This window comes from Sus scrofa, chromosome 7, assembly GCF_054392235.1.
Source record: "Sus scrofa isolate SSC_HxYL_T2T_F1_AM1 chromosome 7, Sscrofa_HxYL_maternal_Yorkshire_Landrace_v2.0, whole genome shotgun sequence".
Classification (NCBI taxonomy): domain Eukaryota; kingdom Metazoa; phylum Chordata; class Mammalia; order Artiodactyla; family Suidae; genus Sus; species Sus scrofa.
The window spans coordinates 10,950,514-10,967,645 of NC_139389.1; the positions used below are offsets into that span (position 1 = coordinate 10,950,514).

The following is a 17,132-nucleotide window of genomic DNA, read 5'->3' on the forward strand; positions in this document are numbered from 1 at the left end:
CTGACCAGGAGCCATGAGGTTGCGGGTTCGATCCCTGGCCTTGCTCAGTGGGTTAAGGATCCGAGTTGCCGCGACCTGTGGTGTAGGTTGCAGACGCGGCTCGGATCCCGTGTTGCTATGGCTCTGGTGTAGGCCAGTGGCTACATCTCTGATTAGACCCCTACCCTGGGAATCTCCATATGCTGTGGGAGCGGCCCTAGCAAAGGCAAAAAGATATTTAAAAAAAAAAAAAAAAAGAAAGAAAGAAACAAATGCTTGAGCTATTTCTTTCCAGTTCCCCGGGCAGCAGTTGAATGGCTGTCAGGGGTCAAGATGCGGACCGGCGAGAGGACCAGTGAACCGTTCAACGGCTTTTCCATTGAACCACTGCTTCTCCCAGTAGAAGGTGTGAGCATTGAGGTTTGGTGACAGCCAGGATGGAGGAGGGAGGGCACCAAGAAAGGGGGGGGACAGTGACACAGAGGCTGGTGGTCCATGGGGAAAGGAGAACGAGAATGGAGAGAAAGAAAAAGACAAGGGAGGAGGTCAGGGACCAAAATGAAGGCAAGGAAGTCTAGCCTCCTCATCACCAACCCGGGGAAGAGGGTCCAGGTCTCTCCCTCAAACTCGTGAGCCAAAGAACAGGGAGGTCCCCGGGCGACCCGGACTTGGCCATGAAAGAACACACACCAGGGAAAGAGAGTGTGCAGACATGTGAGCAAACCAAGCCAGGGAAGCCTCCCCAGTCTCACAGGCTCAGTCCCGTCAAGTGACAGACGCCTCTTTTATGGAAGGATCAGTGTTGGAGGCAGTAACGAGGCCAATGGCAGGGACGCTGATTTTGCATGTTAGTGGAGTTGCTTCGAAAGAGGAACTCCCTCAATCGCCAGAGAGTTTCTTTACCTAAAAACTGCAATTGGGCGGCTCACTCAGCAGCCGCGTACAGGCCAACAGGAACAAATTCATCCAGCCCTTCTGACAGCATCCCGTTGACACTTCAATTACCTGATAACGGCAGCAATGTTTTCCTGGCTGAGCAGGAAAACTTCGCAAGAGCTTAACCTTTTTTCCTCTCTAGCTTCGGCTAACCTTCCACCTCCTTCTGCCTTCACTTCCGAGTCTCCATGGTAAGGCTGTGATTGGCACAGGTGTAGAATACAAAAGAGTCCAGATCTGAATTCAAATCCAGCCTCCCTTGTTTACAGTGGCAGGACCTTGGGAAAGTTGCCTAGACACTCAGGAACTTCGGCTTCCTTGTCTGTGGAAGTCGCTGTGAGAAATCACCTAGAGCTCTTTGGAACACACAAATGCGGGGATGATTTGCTGCAATGCGAATAACAGCAAGTAAACACAGATTCAGCTTACTCTAACACGTAAAAGGAAAAATACATTTCTTTTCACCTAAAACACTCACTTCCTCTTGAGCAGGTTATAAGTAGCCAATCTATCTTTGGTTTTATGTAAAAATAGTCTACTCCTATCATCCTGAAATTTTCTCAAGGGAAAATTAGTGTTTAATCTGATAACATCATATTCCTCATATAAGTCAAACAAAAACAACATTTTTTTATGCTCAAGAAATAATAAGAGATGATCAACATGCTGACACTGAAGAAGAAAAATACGGGATCGTTAACACCCCAGATTTACTTATAAGGGGTTTGGGGTTATTTTTTTTCAGTCTAAAGATGGCAGCAGAGAATATTACAAATATCCCTGGGCTCCACTCTACTTCATACAGGTTTCTACTAAAGCAACTGCAGTGCTTTTACGGTGTTGGTTTGTGTGTCCCTTGCTGGAGTGTGAGCTCCTCCAGGTACGTCTATGTCTTAGCCAGCTTCGTATCCCTGGTGCTGGGCACAGAGCAGCCCGGGATGGATGGGTGGAGGGTCAGTTCATCTGCACTGGCAGGCAAAACTCGCTATGATCTTAACGAGAAAGCCACTTTCCAAGTTTATATTACACTTGTATCAGTTCAGATTGAAGCCCAGACACAACTATCAAAATCTTAACAAAAAAGGCTTAATCAAAACAGTGCCAGGGGACTCACGTGACTTGAATCTTATTGCTCTGCTGGGCGTGGCATTCATTCCCAAGTTTGCATCTTGGTGCAGGATGGTTCTGAAGCTCAAGAAATTATCATGATAACCCAGGTAACAAGAAGGCAGAAGACAGGTACGCAGGGGTATTGGGAGCGAGGGGGAGGGGAGCAAAATGGATGAACTGTGTCAAAGAATATGAGTTTCCTCTCAATATCCACTCCTCCCTTTTAAATAAGAGAATATCAATTTTCATTCCAGCTTATTTCCATCCACAATAAATACCATATTCCCCAGCCTACCCTGCAGCTAAGCGACCAAATAATTAGGTTTTAGATAATAAGACACAAGCAGAAGTACTGTATGGAATTTCTGGGATGTTCTTCCTCTTTTAAAGAATACAAATATGATGGCTGGAGCTCTAGCAGCCATCTTGGACAATAAAGACCATAAAGACAAAAGTTGCTTTCTAAGAATGACAGGCTAATGAACTAGAAGGAAACTGAACATCTGAAAACCTCATGGAGGAACTCTACCAGCCCTGGACTGCTAATTCTGAACATCTTTTATTTAAGAGAGAAATACGGGTTACCTTTTCTAGGTCATTGTTACATTTCTGTCTCCTCTACAGCTGAATCTAGTACAGTACTAAAGAAATTTTTTCTTCCTCACTCCTATCTACCAGTTTCCAGCCGCATTTTCTCCACCAACAAAAGCCATCACTGAATCTTCTCTCTCTATCTTAACATTTCTCACAGGGAGTAGGAAATAAAGGACACACAGCTCTTAACTTTTATTTTTGCAAACTATGAAGATTTTATAACAAAAGGAAATAAAACATGAACTATCAATAATTCCCTATACAGCAACTGTGAGGTTAAAAAAAGAAAATTAAAAGAATTCACCTCCAAAATCACAGAGGCATTTCTGTTGCTATGTAACATCTATGGCCACGTTCTCAGTGTGTACTTGATAAGAAAACATATCTCTAGATAAATGGTTCTTAATTAACTAATGTACTTTTAAAAAACTCAGCAATAAAAAAAGTTATCATTCTATATCAAGGAGGCAGATCAACACCTTTTTGCCGTTTGACCTAAAACTCAGTTGGGCAAGAAGATTACACTATTTTACGTCTTCTAAATCCCTATAGTAGGAGTTCAAGGCACGTACCTTATCAAAACAACTTTTTAAATAAGCTGCTGCACACACACCATGAATACTAAACATTTTTTCTAACAGTTGTCTTCCCTAAGATTCTATTAATGTCTATTTCAATAAACTCTATTCTTATTTTATTTATATTTAAATGAGTTCAGTGCACGCACAAGTGTAAGATTAAAGATTTCTAAATTGACACCATGGAGGAGTTCCCCAGTGGCTCAGCAGATTAAGGTTCCAGAGTGGTCATTTCTGCGGCTCGGATCACTGCTGTGGTGTGGGTTCAACCCTTGACCAGAGAACGTCCACATGTCGCAGGTGCAGCCAAGATAAATAAATAAATATATAAACTGACACCGAGGAGAGATCAAGATGAGCAAGTTTTATGAAGATGGTGACTTGGTAGCTTCTCTGAACCTTTCTGTAAGGTGATATCTGGCCGCCAGTGATGGTGGAGGAGAAGGACGGGTGGACTGGAATTTATTTCAAAGACCTGGATTCTTGTGCCAATTCCACTGCCAACATGTTGTGGGCATTTGGACAAGTGTCTTAATCTTTTCAACCTCTTTTCTGTTAAATGAGAATAATACTGATTTTAAATAATGTGGTTGAGCTTCAACAATATGTGAGAGCAGCTTAGCATGGTAAAGCATTTATTATACATAAATGTATTATTACCTGTGCATTGATATTAGTAATGTTTGGACTCTAACTAGTAGAAACTAGACTGAGCTACCTCAGGCATTTGCATGCATAGAAACACAGATATGTTTGTGCTTAATGTATGTAGAACGTTCTGGAAGAAAAGAAAGACAAACTGTTAAATAACAGTTCCCCTTTGGGGTAGGGCATTTATTTTTTTCCTTTAGATACTTTAGGTGGTAACCATACAATACTTTGTTTTGTTTTGTTTTGCTTTTTAGGCCTGCACCTGCAGCATACGGAAGTTCCCAGGCTAGGGACAGAATTGGAGCTACTGGCCTACACCACAGCCACAGCAATGCGGGATCCAAGCTCCATCTGCAACCTACACCACAGCTCACAGCAACACCGGATCCTTAACCCACTAAGCAAGGCCAGGGATCGAACCCCCATCCTCATGGATCTTAATTGGGTTCTTTAACCAATAAGCCACGATAGGAACTCCCAGCCATACATGACTTTTAAGATTAAGAACAAATATGTACCGTGACTAATTGTGGGTTTTGTTTTGCTTTGTTTTTACGATAAAATGGGAGATGTCCAATGCTAATGGATTTGGAAGAAGCAAATCTTTTATGTATATTCTTTTTAGTGGTAATAATGAATCCCCATATCTGAGTCCTGAAGATCCCTACCCACGGGACCCACAGAATGCCCACTTCAAACACATGTTGATGGCTAGGCTGGCAAGAAAGCATCAAGATTTAGAACACAGAAACACTTAAAATTTGCTAGAAAAAGTTTCTGAATATCCAACACAAGGGTTTTTCTGGCATTCGGGTTTAGCACTTGTATTTCCAAGGACCAGCTTTTTTTTTTTTTTGTCTTTTTTGGGGGGGCTACACGTGGGGCACATGGAGGTTCCCAGGCTAGGGGTCGAATAAGAGCTTCGGCAACTGGCCTATGCCATAGTCGCAGCAACGCCAGATCTGAGCTGAGTCTGCAACCTACACCAGAGCTCATGGCAACGCTGGATCCCTAATCCACTGAGTGAGGCCAGGGATCAAACCTCCAGCCTCATAGATAGTAGCTGGGTTCCTTACCACTGAGCCACAACGGGAACTCCCCAAGGACCAGCTTTTTTTTCAGGTAGCACCCCTGCCTGCCCTGTCTCTACTGGATAGAGAGACTGGTGCCATTGCTGCCATGTCCCTCCCTCTTCCTCACCAACACCTTTACCTAAAGCCCCATAAAATCTGGAGGAGATAACGCTGAACAGCGTTAGGTCTCTGAATAGTACCTTGTCATCAGGAACCCCCTGGCCCTCCATTCTCCCACAAATTAAGACAAAGTCATCTCTCTTTGTGGAAAATAAATCACTCCCACTCTGTTCACTGGAGTCTCCAGGGTAAACCATGGAACGGCTGTGGCCCCAGCTTCTCCTGCCTCATCTACCCTCAAGTCCCCGGGACCAGAGCCTCCAGAGTCCAGAGCACCCCCCCTACGCCAGCACCCCCTGCACACCCAGCCCTTGCGTCCCCCTCCCTGTAACGCTGCCCCAGAGGCCGTGCAGGCGCAAAGAGTCCAGTGAACCTGCTGCCGCAACGGTGTTGCTGCTACAGAGGACAGCGAGGCTATTCCTCCGAAACTTCAGAACAAAACCGCCCTGTGATGTGACAGTTCTGCTTTTGAGTATGTGCCCCAAATGACTGAAAGCAGGGTCTTGAAATGATCGTTGCACATCCACATTCCAGCAGCATCGTGCACGGCAGTCTCACGGAAGAAGAACGCAGGAGGGGCTCACCTGCTCACGCGCAGCTGAGGGGCTGACTGAGCACGGCCCACGCCCACAGTGGAGCCGGACTCGGCCCAAGGAGGGGGGACATCCTGAGTGCCCTACAGCACGGATGAACCTCGAGGACATCAGCCTGTCACAAGAGGACAAACGCTGTAGGATTCCACTGATACGAGGTACCAAGGGCAGTCAAGTCTGTAGAGACAGAAAGGAAAACGGTGGTTGCCGGGACTGAGGAGAGAGGGGACTGGGAGCTACTGTTCAGCCGACACAGAGTTTCCATCCGCAGGATGAAAAGCGTTCCGGGGGCTGGCTGAGAAGCGATCTGAGTGTCAGTAACACTATGAGCTGTACACGCAAAAACGGTAAGACGGTAAATTTCATATTACGTATACTTTACCACAGTTTCTTTAAAAAGATGCCAGAATCTTCCACGTCCTTCCTTGGAGCAATGAGCACCACACATCCAGCCAACCTGGGCTCTCCAAAGTCCAAGCTCAGAAAGAACCCAGGTCACATTCAAAATCTCCCTGAGCAAATCCCTTCCAGCCAGTGGGAACCTTCCCATCACTGAACGTCGATAGCCACGTAATTAAGAACGCAATCTCAGTTCCAAACTGTGTTGCAGGAGAGAAGTTTTAGACACTGCAAAGTTCCCATATGCCTAGAACATTAAGAAGCTTCCAGCTGCAATAACATTGCGTTTCTTTTTAAAATGTTTGTTTTTGGCAAGTTCCTGGGCGAGGGATTGAACCCATGCCACAGCAGTGACCTGAGCCACAGCTGTGACAATGCTGTATCTTTAACCCACTGGGCCACCAGGGAAATGCCCAGAGTTGTGTTTCTTGCTCTGGACGGTGGTAAGAGGAGTGTGTTTAGTTGTGATAATTCATCAAGCTATATGTTTAGGATTTGTGCATTTTCCTTCATGTATGTTAGACTTTGATTTAAGTTATTAAAACTTTTTCAATCTTATTTTGTTATTTATTACTTTATTCATACAATCCTTGGTCTCTCAAAGATGATATGTTCTTCAAGGCCTCACAAGAGTCTAGCAGAATGCTAGGCTTCTAGTGAGAGCTTCATATTTACCTACTGACTTCACCGAAATTTGGAGATCCAGGCAGTAGCAGAGGAAAATGGCAGCACACAAGGCAACAGGATGGCTTCCCAAATTCCTTCAGTATCAAGGAAACAAGAGCTTCCTGAACCCAAAGTTGCAGGTTAATCATTCAGCCCTGGCAGCCCATACAGGCTCATGGATGAAAGAAACTCAGCTGGACTGACACGAAGCCACACTCTGGGAAGGCAATAATTTGGATTTAAAAAAAGATACGTACTCTACACACACACACACACACACACACACACACACCAAAAGCACCAGGTCAGTAGAGCCTGACTCCAGCCTTCTCATAAGAAAAATTAACACGATGGAGTGAAAGTTTGTGCCTGTACTGAGAAGTAGCTTAAACAAAAATAGATTTGCAAGTGGCAAACTCTGCTGAACCCTGGCTGACTCTCAAGGAAAATCAAAATCTGAGTGAGAGTTCCTTGGCCTGGAAAAGGCTGATGACTACCATTTACTCCAAGAAACACAAGGGCTGGAAACAGAAGGGCTGGAAGCAAAGGACTTTCAAAGGGGTGAGGTGGAGCCCCCAGGACCACGGGTAGGAGGGGTCAGTTGGAGCCTCCCTCCCACTGGAGACTTGTGGACACTGAGCCTTAATACAGCCTCATGCGCTGGGAGGTGGATGGTGGGCTTGTTCCCATTCTGGCTGCTCAGCCATGTCTGGCTGGGCTGGGCTGGGCTGGGCTGTGGAAGGTGCCAAAGAGAAGCCAGAGCCTCCCCCTCGCTCCGCCCTCGCCCCCTGGGCCTGGGCAGAGAAGAGGCTGGGGCTGCAGGGACGCTGGAGGAGGACAGGGCTCCAGGGGGATGACTAAGCTCTGATGCAAACACCCGCGTGTGTGAGACAAGCGGATCTGGAGCAAAGGGCCGTCCTGGTCCTGGGTCCTGGTCGTGGCGTCAGGAAGCCCTGGGGCCCCGAGCTCAGGAGGGAAAACGGACCTTCGGCGTCCAGGTCAATTTCAGGTGGGAGGCGGCCCAAGACGCCCTGTGTTCTCGTGTTTCTCTCTCTTTCTGGTTTTCTCCGGCCGGAGAGACTGAAGGGCATCCCCAGGAAAAGCAGCGGGAGGGAGAGGCCTCCTTCTTGGGGCAGATTTACGGCGTTCTGGATGCAGCTTGCGGCTGTCAGGCCAAAATGGCGAGGGTGGGCTAATGGAGTAGAATTACAGCTTCCTAGAATGGGGAAAGTTAAATAGACACGCTGCCCGCCCCGAGGAGGACGAAGCAGAGGTCAGGCTGCTGCCTTTGAACACGCAGGGCCCCCTCCCTTTCACATGTGGCCCAGCAACAGTAGCAGACAGATGCGACACAAAGACAGACACACCTGATTAACCATGAATACGACAGCTGTCGTTTCCCCACCGCCGCCACTACCCGCAGCCGGGCTCCTTCCGCGGCGGTCCTGCCCTTCCTTTCAGGGAGCCGAGGAAATTAAACCTACCATTAAGACCAGTTAGTGGGAGGGTGTCCGCGGCGGGGCTTTTGTTTCTCCGCTCACAGACTTGTAACAGGTACCTTTTCCGATCGATGGATCGTGCTTTCATCTGAGGAAGAGCGAGCAGGGGCCACAGCGAGGCTCAGGGCCCAGGGAAGGCTGGGGGGGGCGGCGGCGGGCGGGGGGGGGGGGGTAGTGGAGGCAAAGGAGACTGAGCGCTGCGGCCCGTGTGCACCTGAAAGTTGGTCCCCGCCCCCTCCCCCTCCCGCCCGCAGCCAGCCAGAGGCCCCCGCTGCTAAAAACACCCACCCTGAACACAAATTGGCAGGCAGGAATGCGCCCGTAGGAAGTGGAACTCAATGCAGCATTGTTTCTGCGTGAGAACTTACTCTGCCCTACTCTGAGCTGGCCTTAACAAAGAAGGATCAGGGCAGGTGTTTGGGGTTTGTTTTTTTCCCCTTCTCTTAGGTAGCCAAATCCCGGGGTTCAAGTTAACTTCCAGGACCCTGAGAATCAGGTCCAGGAGGAAATCCGAGTGTTGAGAGGCAAATGATTCCTAAAGACACAAAGTGATGATGGGTGTTTCCAGAAATCTGTGCAATGGTAATTACAGCCCTGAGTGGGAACCCTGATTTTAATTCAGGGGATTTCTTTGGGGGGGGGGGCAGGGTTGGTTTTTGTTGGTTGGTTGGTCCATCCTGAGTTAATCTTTTGACCTCTGTAAGCCTGCATTTCTATACCTTAAAATAGCTCTCTTGATTGTCACACAGTCCCCGAAGTCGTTGCAAAGACAGACGACTAAGAATGATCAGAAACCACTCAGCAAACACACGGCCTTGTAACATAATAAGGGGATGACCACCGGGCAACTGAACTGACTCTCAGACACTCGACCCATATCCCTGGTTTCTTCATGAGTGAAAATAACGGAACAGTTCAAGCCCATCCTCTGAAGGCTGCCTGTTTCTAATGAAGCCCCAGGCCCACTGCAAACTTCTCACGTCTCTTGACAACTCATGGAGGTATCGCCATCAAGGCAGCCAGGGAAACGTCTAACTGAATTGCCTAGATAGTTTTGTTTCAGGTCAGAGAGTGAAGGTCCCAAGGGCCCCGTTTGTGTAGGACAGTGGGGTTTCTTCTAGAACACAAAGGTAGCTGCGGTGGTTGGTAACCTGAGGCTCATCTTTCGTCTAATTGATGGAGAGCCTTATCCTCTATTACATCTATTAAATCAACTGGTCGGGGCGGGGGGGCGTTCTCAGCTCAGAGCAATCTGAAAAGACCCTTTCGCTTTGCCATCAAAACCATCTCCACCACTCTTCTTCTAGTATCCAAATATCTCTTTTCCTTGCTTCACAGAGCTCACAGTTTAAGCAGAGTAAGCGTGTCTGTTTTCAATTCTTAACTTTTCACACACATGGCAAATGAGAGGAACTTTTGAACACTGCAATCATCTGGCTGATGAGCAAGCTGTTTTCCATTTCTGGCAACAAATACTTTTGGCTTATCTTGATGGGAAGAAAAGGGATGAAAATATACTCTGGCTGGATATCATTGATAGCATTTGTCATCTTTGCAGCTAAAAAAAAATTAGCTTAGAAAAATTCTCCCTTGGTATTGCAGAAGATGGCAAAAGAATTGACATCGCCAACGAGATGCCAGCTGAACTGAATCCGTAAACAAAGTAGAACAAACACAACATCTCGTCAAGAAATTGGATGAGGGCTGGGCCGGCAGGTCTTTGGGGCCTGGACCAGGATCTCCATGGCTGACACAGTACCTTTAAGGGCTCCCTTTACACGTCGGAAACCTGTCCCCCTCTGTGTGAGTCTGCTAGGGCTTCTGCAACAAAGTTCTACAAACGGGGCAACTGAGACGACAGGTGTGGGCTGCCTCACAGCTCTGGAGGCTGGAAGTCCGAGATCAAGGTGTGGACAAGCTGGTTTCTCCCGAGGCCTCCCTCCTTTGGCTCACGGATGGCCATTGTCTCCCTGTGTCCTCACTGTGTCCTCATCTCCTCTTCTGTAAGGACCCCAGTCTTACTGGATTAGGGCCCACCCAGATGGCTTCATTTTAACCTGCTGACCTCTTTAAAGACTCAATCTCCGAATACGTTCTGAGGTATCAGGGGTTAAGACTTCAACATACGAACTTGGAGGGAACCCCTTTCAGCACCCGAAGCCCTCTGAGGGACCCATTTAGCTGCCTAAGCCCAGCTCTATCTCAGCTCTGAGAGGCTCTGAGCCTGTGACCAGGACCGATCCACGCGTGAAGTGAGGAGAGTCCTGACAGGGCACCCATCTTGCCATGACTCACTCACAACAAAACATGGAGGAAGTCAGATGGACGGATAGCAGGTCTTTTGAAAGCCGGGAAGCCCATCTCACGTATTCCAGGGGCTATGAGAACTATGATGCTGCCCCTCAGAAGGATCGGAAAGACCAATAAACAGGATGACTTCCGCTTTTAAGTTGAAAGTGTTTTATGACTGCATTTTCTCACCGTCACTGACCAAGCCCATTCACCAAAGCCCTGAACAGAAGGGTTTTCCCCTCTAACTTTTAAAAACAGCAAACGGCAAAGGAATGAATCATCAAACAGGCAGAACACTCTTCCTATGACTCTTTTACCTGAGTAAAAACATTACTTCCTGAAAGAGTGAAAAAAGAGAAAAGTGGCAAGAGGTGACTAACAGGGGTGCCTGGGCTGATGCACAGAGCTTCGGGACAGCACGAACTTTGGAGGCAGGCGAGGTTACGCGATGAAAGGAAGGTGGGTGAGCACACGCCCTCAGCTCCCCCAGAGAAATAAGGCTTGAGGGGACTGTGAGTAAGAGGCTCCCCAAAAAAGATGTGTAACTGAACAGTGCCACCAACGTGCAGCAGTGGGTTGGGTATGAGGTTCTAACTACCCTGTGACACATATTCACAGAGAAACTGGGTGGCTTTATTTAAATGACAATTTCTGATTCATCACTGCCTGCTTGCGGCGCTGCTCAGCAGCAGGGCTCATGGATCAGCCCTGTTTAGTCATGAGCATGTGCTGGCCCTGCTGGGAAGTGACGGGAAGGTCAGCGACTCACGACGACCACAGAGTTCCATGGAGGGGACGCAGGGCTGCACGGTGGCCTGGGCTGTGGGTTGATTTGTGTCTCCCCAAAAAGATATGTTGAAGTCCTAGCCCCCAACACCTCTGAATGGGACCTTAATGAGAAACAGGGGCATTGCAGATGTCCTTAGCTAAGATGAGGCCATGCTCCGAGGGTGGGCCCTTAACCCAGTGCGGCCAGTACCTTAAAAGAAGAGACTGGATCTGGGCACAGAAACAGAGATATACAGGAAGAACGTCATGTGATGCTGGAACAGAGGGTGCTATAAAGCAGGGAATTTCAAGGATTGCCAGCAATTCCGAGACCCTGGAGAGGCAAGGAGGGAGTCTCACTACAGGCTTCGGAAGGAGTGTGGCCCTGCTGACACCTTGATTGCAGATCTCCAGCCGCCCAACTGAGGAAATAACTCTGTCGTTGAGTGAACCCATTCTGTTGTACGCTGTTACACGGCAGCCATAGGAAACCACAACAGCCCATCACCCATTGTGCTGACGACAACACGCTTCCCTCCACACGTGTTTCTGCTCCATGGCTTCCAAAGCAACGCTCTTCTAAAGGCCTCCACTTTTCGGATCTTGGCTTTTTTCCAATGTTCAAAAACCATACAAGACTTTCATTGGTCTCCCATTCTCTTGTGCCAACATGTTGCACAAAAACCCATTAGGTCCACGCTGGAGACAAATCTACGTGTTTTTCGGTGGGAACCTCTTCTGTAATCTTGGCTTATCACCCACCATCATGACCTCGAACACGTCTGCAGGCCTTCGTGTCTGCATCATACGAAGATGGACTTGAACTACAGTAATTTCTAGTCAGAAACACTGGAGACCATTTCTTCTTCTTTTTTTGTCTTTTTGCCTTTTCTAGGGCTACTCCCACAGCATATGAAGGTTCCCAGGCTAGGGGTCTAATCGGAGCTGCAGCCGCCAGCCTACGCCACAGCCACAGCAACGCAGGATCCGAGCTGCGTCTGCAACCTACACCACAGCTCACGGCAACACTGGATCCTTAACCCACTGAGCAAGGCCAGGGATCCAACCTGCAACCTCATGGTTCCTAGTCGGATTCACTAACCACTGAGCCACGACGGGAACTCCATGGAGACCATTCTTGATTGGTGTTTTAGACTCCAAAGTGATGAATAAAAAAGGGAGGAAAACAGGGTAAATCTCCTTCTCCCTTGTGCTATTTCTGAGGTCTTGATCCAAAAATTAAAGGGAAGATGTTTGCTCAATAAACTGTCTAGCCAAGCAGCAACAGGAAAGAGAAAGGATATCAATTTGGAAATTCAAAGCTCCAACCATAGAGCTATGAATTAATCAACCAAAAACATTTTTTTTTTTTTTTGGTCTTTTTTAAGGCCGCACCCATGGCATATGGAAGTTCCCAGACTAGGGGTCAAATCGGAGCTGTAGCTGCCAGCCTATGCCACAACCACAGCAACGCCAGATCCAAGCCATGTCTGTAAACTATACCACAGCTCATGGCAATGCCAGATCCTTAACCCACTGAGCAAAGCCAGGGATCGAACTTGCGTCCTCATGTCAACCACCATTTATTGATGTCTACTGAGAGCCTGAATATACAAAGGAACATTGGCCAGATCATATATAATAAAAATAGAGTTCTGACCTACACGCTGCAGTGAGCAGCCCAAGAGAACCATCCATCATCTACAGTAACCAGCCCAGGAAGGCAGCCTACTCTAAATCAGGCTCACAGAAAGTCAGACTACTATCAGCAGCAACAATCCCAGAAGTCAAATAATAACCCCTGTAACAACTGGCCCCAAATGGCCAGAACTCAATAACGGAGAGCTTTCCTAATTTTTGTCCCCACTTCCGCCTTCAGACAAACCAGAGAAAGTCAAATACACACTCCTCCCCCATCGCAGGGGACGCCTTGCTTCTAGCTGGCCTGCCTCCAGCTTCGCAGTGGCAATAGTGTCCAGTGGAGACACTCCTGAAGATGTCCCCTTTTCCACTATAAATCCTCCCCCTCTTCGGCCTGCCTCTGAGTCTCTGCCAGAACCTAAGTGACAGTGGCGGACGCCCTTGCTCAAGGAAGTTCTGAATAAATAACCTTTGCTCGTTCTCATTTGCTTGCACTTCATTTATCTCCACACTGCCAAATGCAAATAAATCCATGTGAGGCTCTTGGCAGGGAGGGGGAAATACAAGGAGGTGTACGACGTGGCCCTTCTGCTTCATAAACTTGAAGAAGGTTGGGCTTTGAGATAAAATGCCCCAAGAACGATGACCACAACAACTGAGCAAGCAATTCAGTCAGTCAGGACTCCTAAGTCTCAAATGCACGTCCTAGACAATGAGCGTGGAAGTCTGGAGAAGAGGGATTACTCTGGCCTGGGAGACCCGACACGCACTGGATTCCAGCCCGCAGAAGGGAGGGATTCCGGGGAGCACGTCCCCTCGCCCACGCGGGTACTTCAACGGGACGTCTGTGGGAACAGGAAGGAGCCCTGGCAGGGACCTTGTTTGTTCCATGACTACACTGTCACTTAACGGGGGGTGATTTATGGGGAAGCCCCAAGTGAGTCAAGACCTTCCCTGAGTCACTCAGACTGCAGACGGGACAAGCTCGGCCAGCTGGTCTCTTAGTCAAGGTCACAGGGTCCCCTTCCAAATCTCGGCCCATCAAGAGCAGAGCTTTAACCCCACCCGGCAAGTGTGGACGGCCAAGCAGAGGAGCCCTCTCTGAGGCTGGGGTTCTGGGGAACCCAGTCAATAGGGCCCCTCCTTCCTGCCCATGATCTGGATCAATGAGGAGGCGCAGGGATACGACGGAGGTTAAAGCATCACCATTGCTCTCAAATTGAGAAAGGCTTGGTTAGAGACTATGACTTCTGGTCTGCGGCCTTGTTAGTACTGTCCCACTGTCACCCAGCCAGTGCCAGGCGGCGGTGGAAGACAGGCGACTCTGCCACATGGGGAGCGGCCCCCAAAGCTTAAGGCCTGAAGGAGCAGAGGATGCTCACTTTCTCCAGCGGATTCCCACACGCACAGAGAGAGCGAGGGAGGAGGTAGGGAGCCGTGCGTCCTCAACGGACTCGCCGGGCACTGGGAATCATGGCTTTCGGGACCTGGGAAGGGTCACTGAGTAACTCAGCTCCACTTCCCAGAGGCAATGAGGCGGTCCCATAGTAAGAGAAGAGCAAGGCTGTTCTTGAAATACGGAATAAATACGGAGCAGCCTTCTGTCGCGACTCAGAACTTTTCCAGCACTACAGAATCCAGCCAAGAGGGGACCCTGTGACAGTGAAAGAGAAGAGGGGGCGGGGGCTTTCCTGGATCTATTAAGATTAAGAGCTGGGTGTTTCCCACATGAACTGGATACAGAGCCTGGGACCTAATCGCCCCCACTTGGGATTACGAACACAGATAATAGTGGAATCTGAGAGAGGTTCCCTTCTCCCCTCAGGGAACATCTACCTAAATCCTTCCTTAGGAATAAGGAATCAGAACACCCCTACCCCAAAGTCATTCTTCAGGGGATGATATGAATTTGAAAAGGCACCCAACCTTCCCCTCTGCAGTTTCCTGAAGAAGAATCGCGTGGTCAGCTCAGCCCTTTGTCATGACTCCTTTGCAACTCCCACGATGACAAATTGGCCGTAGACCCAGTTTGGGAAGTGGTGGGAAAAACAGAAAGGAGAGTTGAAGGCGAGAAGAAAGAAGGGCTAGTCTTGCAAATACAAGACAAGAGGAAAAAATAGAGTGCAGCATTCTTCCAACTCCTGACTGGAATTTTCTGAGGTGCCCCTGAGGGAGCCTCCCTGGGACCTTAAAGTCAGAGTTTGGTGTGTTGGCAGATACACAGAAGGGTCCATAGGAAATGTAACTTCAAGTGCAAGGTGTGGAAGGACCCGAATTATTTCATTTTGTCAATGAGGGACTCCTTTGATTTCCTGACCTGTTATTCTCTCTCTGTTCTGCTCCCCTTTCACATGCATTCATGCATCACAAACTAGGAGGCAGGTGCTGCAGCAGGTGCTGCAGACACAGGAGAAAGGAGGCACTCCCTGTTATCCGCGGGGAGGTGGGGGCAGGTAGGGGAGGCACTAGAACCATGTTCTGGAGCTCCCTGGTGGCTCAGTCGGCTAAGGACCCAGCACTGTCACTGCTGTGGCTCTGGTCACTGCTGTGGTGCGGGTTTGAACCCTGGCCTGGAAACTTCCACCTGCCACGGGTGCAGACAAAAAAAAAAAAAAAGAGCCATACAATGGGAGACACAAACAAAGGGCAGTCAAGGCCCTGGAGGACCAGGCTCTAATCTAATCTTGGGAGTGCAGGAAGGGGCCAAGGAGGGGGTCCCAAAGACAGACTGGTGTGGACACACCTTCCTGGAGAGGCCCCCTGGCAGGACTGGGCGGAGGAAGAAGTTTCAGGTGATGCAGTTGCCAAAGTGGCCTTGGCCAACCTCTCAGGGAGCCCTCAACTGGCCTTTCAGGGCAGTCACTAACTGAGGCCAGGCCTGGAGCTCCGACCACTCACTAGATGTGGGCTGTCCCAGGGGAGCGGCAAGACCTCAAGCTACGGACAACAGCAGGGGCGGGGATTTTCTGTGAGCCACCAGCAGGCAACTGCACGATGCTGGGGGCTGGACACCTTGGACCTGAAGGGGGACCCAGCGGGCAGGGCCTCCACCAGCACCCACCACAGGAGGCTTCCCCTGAGCGAGGAGGTCTGGGCCGCAGAGGGGAGCGTGCCAGCACCAGCTCGGAAAGAAAAGTGTCCCGGGCAGAAAGGACAGCAACATGCAAAGGCACGGGCCCTTCAGAAAGCACTGCACCTGTGGAAGAGGACCGCAAACTCAGCGGACCCCACGGCAGGTGGAAGCGGGGCCTAAGGAGAGGAGGAGAGAGAGCTGAGTCAGGAAATGGGCGGCCAGATCCTAAAGAGTCCCAGTGGCCCCGCTAAAGAGTCTGGATTTTGTCTTGGAAAGAAGGAAGAAGCCAGCGAAGAGTTTTCAGTATTGTTTATAAAGCTGTTTTCGGATGTCTACTCGGGTAAAGATTGGACAATGAATTAAGAACAAAGGAGAAAATACAATACACCCAAATCCCGCCACCCAGAGATAACCATAATTATCATTTTTTGGTCTTCCTTGCAGGAGTTTTCTATTTATAGCTCTATGTATCTAGGCAGAGATAAAAAGGTTTTCAAAACATCAGACAGATTATACCACAGGTACAGATTTGCATCTTGCTCCTGTGATTTCTATCATAAGCACCTTCACATCATTGAATGGTTTTTCCAAACACGTGATTTAAATAACGACATAGAATTGGATTTAACTAATGCTTCCCTTATCATGGGACGGTTCCGTTTCGTCTAGATCTTTATCTAGAACTCTTATGATATCCCTAAGATAAATTTCCCCCACCAAAAAAGGAAATCATTGGGTTAAAAGATACGAACATGTTACGATTAGAACACCAAGGTAGAAGGTTTAAAAAGATAAAGCCGGATGCACAGAAATTGATGGTTTATTTCCTTTATGTTCTGTTAACCCATCTCTTTGTCTCCAGTGGAGGACAGGGAGCAAGAGGCAAGCGACTACGGGGCGTTGCAGTTAATGGAAGGTTCATCGTGTTGGTGAGAGGTTAGGATGAAGCCACAGGGATCACATCCACACTGTGACACCCCCCACCCCCCAGGGTGCAGAGACCCCCCATGGGGCAGGGCCTCTGCGCCACAACTAAAACTTAATCTGTCCTGACCCTCAGCGAATTGGAGCATTCAGACTTCATGTTTTCTCTCCTGCTGGAAAAGATCCAAACGTCCAAAGCCTAGCACTGGATGACCTTTCAGCTTCCTTGTCCCACT

The 17,132-nt window shown here is 48.7% G+C and overlaps 2 long non-coding RNA genes across 10 annotated transcripts in view; one reads left to right on the top strand and one right to left on the bottom strand.

Moving 5' to 3' along the window:
• Nucleotides 1-17,132, bottom strand: part of LOC110261780 (uncharacterized) — a 537,063-nt gene that overhangs the window by 324,631 nt on the left and 195,300 nt on the right. For 3 of the 8 annotated variants that reach the window (XR_014809604.1, XR_014809608.1, XR_014809603.1), the window contains exons 1-2: nucleotides 8,184-8,338; nucleotides 5,626-5,811 (exon numbers count right to left, since the gene is read on the bottom strand). The exons of 2 other annotated variants lie outside the window; for them this stretch is intronic. This is a non-coding gene — a long non-coding RNA (uncharacterized LOC110261780). Of the gene's footprint in view, nucleotides 1-5,625; nucleotides 5,812-8,183; nucleotides 8,339-17,132 lie in introns of those variants that run through there. 3 more of the 8 variants (XR_014809607.1, XR_002346314.2, XR_002346317.2) reach the window with 2 other exon arrangements.
• Nucleotides 7,495-13,383, top strand: LOC102163473 (uncharacterized). Of its 2 annotated transcripts, none has more exons than XR_014809613.1 (2): nucleotides 7,495-7,708; nucleotides 9,801-13,383. It is a non-coding gene; the product is annotated as an uncharacterized LOC102163473 (long non-coding RNA). The 2 variants fall into 2 exon arrangements; XR_002346316.2 differs by having other exon boundaries at nucleotides 7,520-7,708; nucleotides 9,537-13,383.